At 34.5% G+C, this 8,875-nt stretch overlaps 1 pseudogene; it reads left to right on the plus strand.

The window, feature by feature from the left end:
- The first annotated feature begins 2,152 nt into the window (after nt 1-2,152).
- On the plus strand, nt 2,153-3,160 carry LOC100252998 (ATPase 10, plasma membrane-type-like; annotated as a pseudogene).
- The last annotated feature ends 5,715 nt before the right edge of the window (nt 3,161-8,875 follow it).

Consider the following 8,875-nt stretch of genomic DNA (forward strand, 5'->3'; position numbering starts at 1 on the left):
ATGTTGAGGGGTGTGAGGCTGGATTGGTTTGACTGATGCTATCTGTCTTGCCCCTTACTCGATTGTCTTCGTTGGCTCATGGTTTTGGAGCTCTTGGTTGAGTCATTTTTGGCAGGTCGACTGGTGACCATGCCCTGTTAAGTAGTTGTGCGAACGTCATCCTTGAGCATAGAGTATTTGTTTGCTTGTTTGAACAAATCATTCATAGTCGTTGGAAGCTTCTTGGCGAGAGATTCAAATAAGGGTGTACTTGGGCAAATACTCCTTTTAAAGATTTGTAGGACAGCGTCTATGTTGTAGGATTCCACTTGGAGAACAGCTTGCCTGAACCGCTTTACAGATTCTTTCAGTGATTTTTTCCTGTATTTTTATGTTTTGCAAGGTACTGGTGTTTTTCTTATATCGTGTTGAACATAGATATTGTCCCACAAAGGCCTCCGATAAATCTCGAAAGTTATTCATGGAATTCATCGAGAGGCGGTGGAACCACGAAAGAGTCTGCCCTTGGAGGATGGCTGGAAAAACCTTACACAATAGCACGTCATTCCCTATGTCAAGGGTCATGAGTTGCCTATAGTGCATGATATGGTCAAATAGATTGTTGGTTCCATCATATGTAGAGAATTTTGGAACCATGAACCCTTTTAGGGGCTCGTAGTTGATGATGTGGGGGCTAAAAGGCGTGGAGAGCATGTCATCCGGTCGCCTACTAACAGAATCAGGGAGACCCCTGCTTATTAGATCCCCCATTGGTTGTTGTACTGGCGGATGGGGAAGTCAGTCCGCTATGATTGGTGCAGTTGAGGGGCCAAGATATGCCTCCTGGGTTGTCACTACACACGGCTTCCCCACACCGGGCATCTGAGGCCCTAGCCTTGAGCACATCGCATCTGATAATTGAGATTTCCTATCGTGCCTCCTTTTAGCTAAGATGCGAGTGGAGTCAGAGCTTTCATCCTATGGCACATGACAGGCTGGTGGGAGTCTTTCCTCAAGCTGCACTTCTTGTTCATCAAAGGAAAACTCTGCATTCCCAGGGTATGTTGCCTCATCGTTTTGCTTGGAATTCGTTCGCTTCTCCTTAGCTGTCGGCTAAGAGGAGGGCCTGATGAAAACACCTAAATTCGCAACACTTCGTTCTCCTCCCTAAGTCTCCTTGTTTCCTAGAGTATGGCTTGCACTTGTCGTTCACTCTCTCGGTGACGTCTTTCCATACTTTCACGCTAGTCAAAGTAGTTTTCGCTACCCATGGCTGACCATTAACTTCTTGAGGGTGCTGACATTTTTCTTATCGAATTCCCACATACAACGCCAATGTTGAGGCCAGGTCAACTGAGGATGGATTCCTCCCTCTAAGGTGCCAGTGAAAGCTCTCGTTCAGATGATGGAATTTAGACTTCCTGTTTGCCTGCACAAAAATGTCTGGACGGGTTGTCCGGACATACCCTCTTAAGCCCAAGTCAAACGTTAGGAAGAATGGAAACCCTTAGAGAGAAAAAGAGAGAGAGAGAGAGAGAGAGAGAGAGAGAAAGAGAAAGAGAGAATAGGACTTACAGTGCCCCTCTTATGTTCTATTACAATGGGGTTTTTATAGTGTTCAAAGGTGGAGAGGGGCTCAATAGTGCTGAGCTGGCCATTGTAGTGATGATTGCGCAGTAGTGACAGGACAATCATCATATTTACAAGATGGCTGGGGGTTGTGTCAGACGGCGCGTCATGACGTAGCTAGTCGTCTCGTCAATCTTGCTGATGACCTGAGACTTGACGTGCCTGTCTACTGAAGTAGACGTGAGGATGGGAAGGATCACATCAGTCAATCTGGTGTCAGCTAACCAGGGTCTCGCATATCAAAGAAGATTTGAGGCTATCAAGAGGATGCAAGCCGTTTAGTGGCACAAATGGTCCGGGCAGAATGTTCCCCCGAGTGCCTTGAAGGTTGTCCAAGTAGTGATAAAGAATTGCCACATGGCCCAGTTGGGATAATGCCATATGGATAGACGCGTGGACGTATTCATGGGTGGGCACGTGGGATAAGGCCCCCACAGAGTTGGCTCTTTCTACATGGCCTACTGATTCCAATATGTCAAGCCTGTAACTTGGTTGCAAGGGAAAGTTATTGATGCTAGTTCGAAAAGGAGGCACCTGCAAACATCACAGAAATGCATTTTCCGCCTTTCAATCTTGTGGACAAGCGTACTACAATTACTTACATTGATTATAATGGTAACTGGATTCGGGCCAGCAAAGGAGCTCCTGAATAGATTCTAAATCTCTGCCAAGAGAAAGAAGAAATTGCTAGAAAAGTCCATGCCATTATTGACAAGTTTGCTGAAAGGGGTTTGCGATCTCTTGGGGTTGGATATCAGGAGGTTCCAAAACAAACTAAGGAAAGTCCTAGAGGTCCTTAGACATTTTGTGGGTTGTTGCCCTTGTTTGATCCTCCAAGACATGATAGTGCTAAAACCATTCGTAGGGCGCTTAACCTTGAGGTTTGTGTTAAGATGATTATAGGTGATCGGTTGGTAATCCCAAAGAAGATAGGTCGTAGACTAGGAATGGGAACAAACATGTACCCCTCTTCATCATTATTGGGACGTGAGAAAGATGAAAGCGAAGTTCTCCCAATGGATGAGCTTATTGAAAAAGCTGATGGATTTGTTGGTGTATTCCCTAAACATAAGTATGAAATTGTGAGAATTCTACAAGAAAAAACGCATGTGTGCGGAATGACTAAAGATGGCATGAATAATGCGCATGTGCTGAAGAAAGCAGATATTGGAATAGTTGTGGTGGATGCTACAAACGCTACAAGGAGTGCTTTGATATTGCCTTAACAGAACCTAGTTTAAGTGTGATTATCAACGTTGTCTTAACTAGTCGAGCTATATTCCAGAAAATGAAGAATTATACAATATATGCGTCTCTATAACCATAAGGATTGTGCTTGGTTTCGTGCTCCTAGCATTGATATGGGAATATGACTTTCCACCATTTAGGGTTCTGATTATTGCTATACTAAATGATGGGACCATCATGACCATTTCCAAAGATTGGGTCAAGCCATCTCCAAAACCAGACAGTTGGAAGCTCAATGAAATATTTGCAACTGGCGTTGTCATTGGCACATATCTTGTTTTAGTTACTATCTTATTTTACTGGGCTATAGATGGTACATCTTTATTTCAGACCCACTTCCATGTGATACCCTAAAGAGTACTGAGGAGATCTCATCTGCTATATATTTGCAAGTTAGCATTATCAGCCAGGCTCTCATATTTGTTACACGCAGTCAAAGTTGGTCATTTATGGAAAAGCCTAGGGCTCTTTTGATGTGTGCATTTGTGGTGGCTACATTGATTATAGTCTATGCAGATATTAGTTTTGCTTCAATTAGTGGCATTGGCTGGGGAAGAGCTATGGGGGAGTGGCAGTGGCTATGATGATGCTAATGGGAATTCAGGGTATGGAAATGCATCATGGAAATATGATCCATCACAAGCTTCTAGAAATTATGGAGTTCAAACAAATGGTCCTCATGGTGGGCAAGTTGGCTATGGTGGTGATGCACTTAAATGGTTGGTCCATGCAAAAAAGTCTGTGTGATTCAAATGAAGATGAGCTAATGGTAGAACAGACATAGTAGCGCTCAAGACTTCACTGCTATGTGGTTATCCCTCACCATCTTTCCCACTTCTACACCTATGCATGGCCACCTTTAGGCCACGTGTCATTCTTCCATTTCTTCATCCTCGATTTTAAAAATAATTTCCCAAACTCCGATTTGCAAATAATTTTCCAAATTCTGGTTTTTTCAAATAATTTTAACTCTTCAAATTTTCATCCTTAGAATTTTTTAGGCTTACCAAAAATCCTATTTTTTTCAATAAAATTTGTTGTCATTTTCTTTTCGGCAAGTATTTTTCATATCTTCTTTGATTTTTAAATGTTTTAAAATAAGTATGAATTTAATTTTGTAATTCCAAATGATGGAATTTATGGAATTGATTCATGCAAAAATAAATTGGGCTTCGGTGGGGGCCTAATATCATTGATGTCTTCTAAAAATAAATAAATTTGAGTAAAATGCAATATCTGTTAGTGATGATTTCTTACTTTGTTTAGTGACATGTGTGACATACTTGTTGTTCATTATTGTGCACTAACCCCATTTTATGATAGTGTATTAGTGTTTCCTATTAAGGTACGTTTTCACTCTCACTTTTACTATCCTCTATACTATTTAATTGTCATGTTTACTTCATCATATTCAGTAGAGACCCATTTTAAGGCTTAAAGGGGTGTTACGATCTTTATCGTACCTTCCCAATAAATAACCTAACACTCAAACCCAAATTTGGTTTTTCACAGACTGTTTTTTCCCAAATAAGGAGTCACACTTAGGGTTTTCTTTCTTATTTTGTTTTCCCTTTAAAAATAAAACAAAAATAAGTGCATGTGTAGAAATGCGGGATCCACATAATTATATTATTTTAAATGAATATTAAAAATAGAAACAAAGTAAAGAGCTTATTTTATGTACACGGAAAATGTCATCTCATTTTTTTTTTTCCGAATTACATTATTTCTTTATTATTTATAATTAATAAATAAAAAATTTAGTATACAAATCATTACAATTTTATTTTAAATTAAATAATAAAAAAATTATTCATCTCAATCCTCAATTGTGTCTTGAAAATCAATTTATATCAATTAATTATAAAATTTAAAATTTATTTAAAAAAAAAAGTTATTCCTTTTATATTTAAATTTTAAATCAAAGAATAAATATTTTTTAAATTTCAAGTTTATCTACTAAAATTAGTTTAAAAATTAAAAAGAAATAAAATTATTCATATTTTAAATATTTATTATTTATGGTAGAAAGAGAAAAGCGAATAAAATTAAATTATTTTTCTATTTTTAACAATAATGAATTAAATTAATTAAGAGATAAAATTCAAGATAAAAAAACAAATTATTTTTTAATCAATACCTAATTTAATATAAAATGGTGTACATGATTTATACTTTTATAAATATTAGAATTATAAATAGTATATTAACAATAAGTATAATATTTTTATATCATATAGGATGATGTATATATTCTAACTAAACTATTTATGCTAGTTTTATAACCTCACACATTCTTGAATATCATATCATTCATAAAAACTTTTAAAAAAAAAACCTAATAAATATGAGTTTAATTTCTATCTTATTCATACATTTGAAAACCAGCAGTGCAAGTGTTTTAGCAGCACAAAGATGACAAAAATATGCAACAAAAGTATAAATTTGTGATATATGACATAATTTGTAATATTCGGTAATAATATTTAATGCACCAATTAAAAATATAAATTTTCAAAGTATACATTCAATATTAATCTACATTAATTATTTAATTTCATTAAATTTCATATCAATAATTTATATATATTTCATTGTAATGGTTTTGTCGTGGTTCCATGACATTATTAATATTTTTTATAAAATATTAATATATTCACATACCTAAAATTAGTATAAAAATTCAATTTATTTATTAATATAATAAAATATTATTGGATAATATATTCTATATATCTATTACAGATATTACTATTAATATTATATTTTTAACTTAACTATTGGTATATTATGTTTTTTTATATATTATTTTAATTAATGACATTTGTTAACACCACGTTCAATTTATTATAAGTAATGCATTTAAAGGCCTATTTAAAACATGATTCCTTAAAAGAATAGTTTTCTCTAGATTACAAAAAATTGCATCCATTATTAGAGTTTTCAAATACTTAGAATTAAAGTCTACACATTAGTATCACTTACGTGTACCTAACAAAATGCATTTATTGGAAGAATAAATTTTCTAATAAAAAAAATTGAATAATAATAAGATATATTCTTTTATATATATATATATATATATATGATAAACTAATTTTTTCCAATCATTTTTATAATGTAAAATCTAATAGATTGTGCATCTATATTTAATTATTATTTATCTTTTATTAAAAATGATATAATAATTGTATGTGTTGTACTTAAAAAAATCCATACACTAGATTGAATAGAAAATTATTACTATGAATTATTATTTTATTTTTAATTCTATAATATACCCAATGAAAATATATATCGTTTTTTACTTCTCTATCTTACTCAAAAATAAAACATTAAAATCACTAAATCTTTAATGACTTATCCAAATGCAAGAGTTTAAATCATTAAATTTGGTTATATCTATTTTTTTGGTAAATTTTCTTGAGATATACAATTCCTATTTGCCAATCCGACCAACTAAATGGAACCTAAAATCCATCATATTAATCATAAATTATTTCCAAAATTAAACTTGAAATTTAATTACCTTAACCGTAATTAAATCAGAATTATTTTATTTATTTATTGTTTTTACTTTAGGTTTTTTAAACATCTAGAACCACTGTCCTTTCAGGTTGTAGTAGGCTAGCGGCCTCATTTCGTCGCTGAGGGACCGTGTGGTCAACAGCCTCTACACTCCCTCCTGGCTCCCACTACGAAATCTCGATCTTTCTCTCAATATCTCGCCGACGGCGATCTCTCATAATCTCCGGCCAGTCAGTCTCATTTTCAGTGTGGGGTTTTCGAAATTGGGCTAGAGTATGTTCAGTTTTGTTGGTTTTGATTGCTGAAATTGGGGATCTTTGTCTGGTTGTCTTCAAAGTTTAGGAAAGAAAGAAAAAGTAAATTTCTTTGGAATATTGCAATGGTTTTTCGGGGGTTTTTAGGCTGATGATGCTCTTTTTAGAGGCTTGAAAATTTATGCTGCTTAGTTGTTAATTTGAAGACACATCTGTTGTTTAGTGTTCATGTGCAAATATGTCTTACTTACCTTTATTTTGTTTAGTATAAAGTTAAAAATCTTTGAGACGGATAGTTTCTGTTGAGGAGAAAGAAGAGCGGTTGGAGTTGATGATGAGCTCAGATGATTTCTTATTCCTCTTTCAAAAAATCTTTCTGCTCAGTGACCTTTTTTTATTTACTGATCTTCTATTTTTGTTTTAATGGATTTACATACGCCAGAGCAGTAGAAATTGAAATGGGTATTACACAAGATCTCCTCAAGGCTGTTGATCAATATCTCTTGAAGTGTTTTGAGCATCAGACTTGGTATTCAAATAGGAGAAATGGAGTCTAAACCGGAGGCTCTTGCGATTCCTCTACAGATGTGGAATTACGAGTCATGAGTGTGGCAAATGAGTTGAATACATGACTTGCTTGGTAACGAAGATAATAATATAGTTGCCGTACGTAGTCCCATGCCATTTTTGCTGCAATGATAACCCATGAACCAAGCGAATAATATAGTTGCCGTAAGTAGTCCGTTGTCATTTTTGCTGCAATGATGACCCATGAACCAAACGAATAATATAGTTCCGGTAAGTAGTCCAATGCCATTTTTGCAGCAAGGATGACCCATAAACCAAGCGCGGCCATCCTAATTCTGGAACTAAAATGAAGAGAGTAAGATTGGGGCAATTGTGGCAGAGAGGAGTCGAATGGGCCCAAGCTTTTTACCGACAATAATTGTTCCAACATATGTGGAAATAACAATAACAAAAATATATATAATCTCTTTATGTTCCTCAAATAAGGAAACGCTGACGCTTGATATTTCACTGAGAGGAGGATACCCAATATTGAAAGGTAGACGAAAAAAACTTGGATCTCAAGGGAATCACTTGATCCTTGATCTTGCTCTATGGAGGAATTTAATCCTTGCTCTTTGCTCACTGTGATGCCAAGAAAATGAAAAATGAAATTACTTTGAGTGTTTAATCAAGAAGTTATTAATGAAATTCAATAAAAAAAATTAAAAAAAATACACAAAAACCTTCTCAATATCGAGGGGCATACCGTTGTCGTCTGTCCATGAAGTGTAGATGCAGTTGTAGCTCTTAGCTCTTAAGAGCTCCTTTCCGATGGCTGGCAGTAGCTCTTAGCATTTGTGGGCATATATATTGCTAAGTATGTGAGTCAACCTTCGCAATATGAGAAGTATATTGCTAAGTATGCAACTACCGTTTTTCCACAGGATTGGTTGGAAGTTAAATGAGTTTGCGAGGTTGGAAGTTAAATGTTGGTTTCTCCTTTTAGTGAGTCAAGTCACGGTCTCGATGCCTTAAATTTTCTCTAAATCCATTTATCATTTGCTGACTGCTTGCATGTGGTTGTACTTGTATTTTGTAAGGAATTAATAAATATATATAATATTTTTAGTTTTGAAGCGAGGTGGGATAGAAATTTTTAAAAACTGTAAATAACACAATATCAAAGACAAAAATAATAATAATAATAATAACTCTATATCAAAAAAGAAACCTAACTTATATGAATGGACTGATTTTATATTAATTTTACTCTCTCTTAAACCTTATTTTTTATTGTTTTTGATATAAAATTATTGAATCGATTGTTTCTTAGTGTCATGATAAAGACTTCAAATAATTTTTTATTTTATTTTCAACTAATATTTATTCTAATTTTGTATATCTTATATGTGTGTCATGGGGGCATTAATTAATTTAATAAAGATACGCGGCCATACCTAATTTAATAAAAAAAACAAACCCTAATAAACAATTTAAATATGTGCGACGAACAGTGTATGCCATCAATTGCTCGCAACGGAGACGGCGACTAATTACCGAGTGGACAGGGGTCCGGAGTCCAACAATTGTAACTTGAATTCTTTTGCGAGGACTTTTCTCAATAGTAGAGTAATTTAAAAAAGTTATTCTTCAATTACTGTAGTGGAAGAAGTTATTACAAATATAGGGTAGTTTTTGCCACATAGGAGAGAGGAGAGAGGAGAGAG

Source organism: Vitis vinifera, chromosome 15 (assembly GCF_030704535.1).
Source record: "Vitis vinifera cultivar Pinot Noir 40024 chromosome 15, ASM3070453v1".
In the NCBI taxonomy this organism is placed as follows: domain Eukaryota; kingdom Viridiplantae; phylum Streptophyta; class Magnoliopsida; order Vitales; family Vitaceae; genus Vitis; species Vitis vinifera.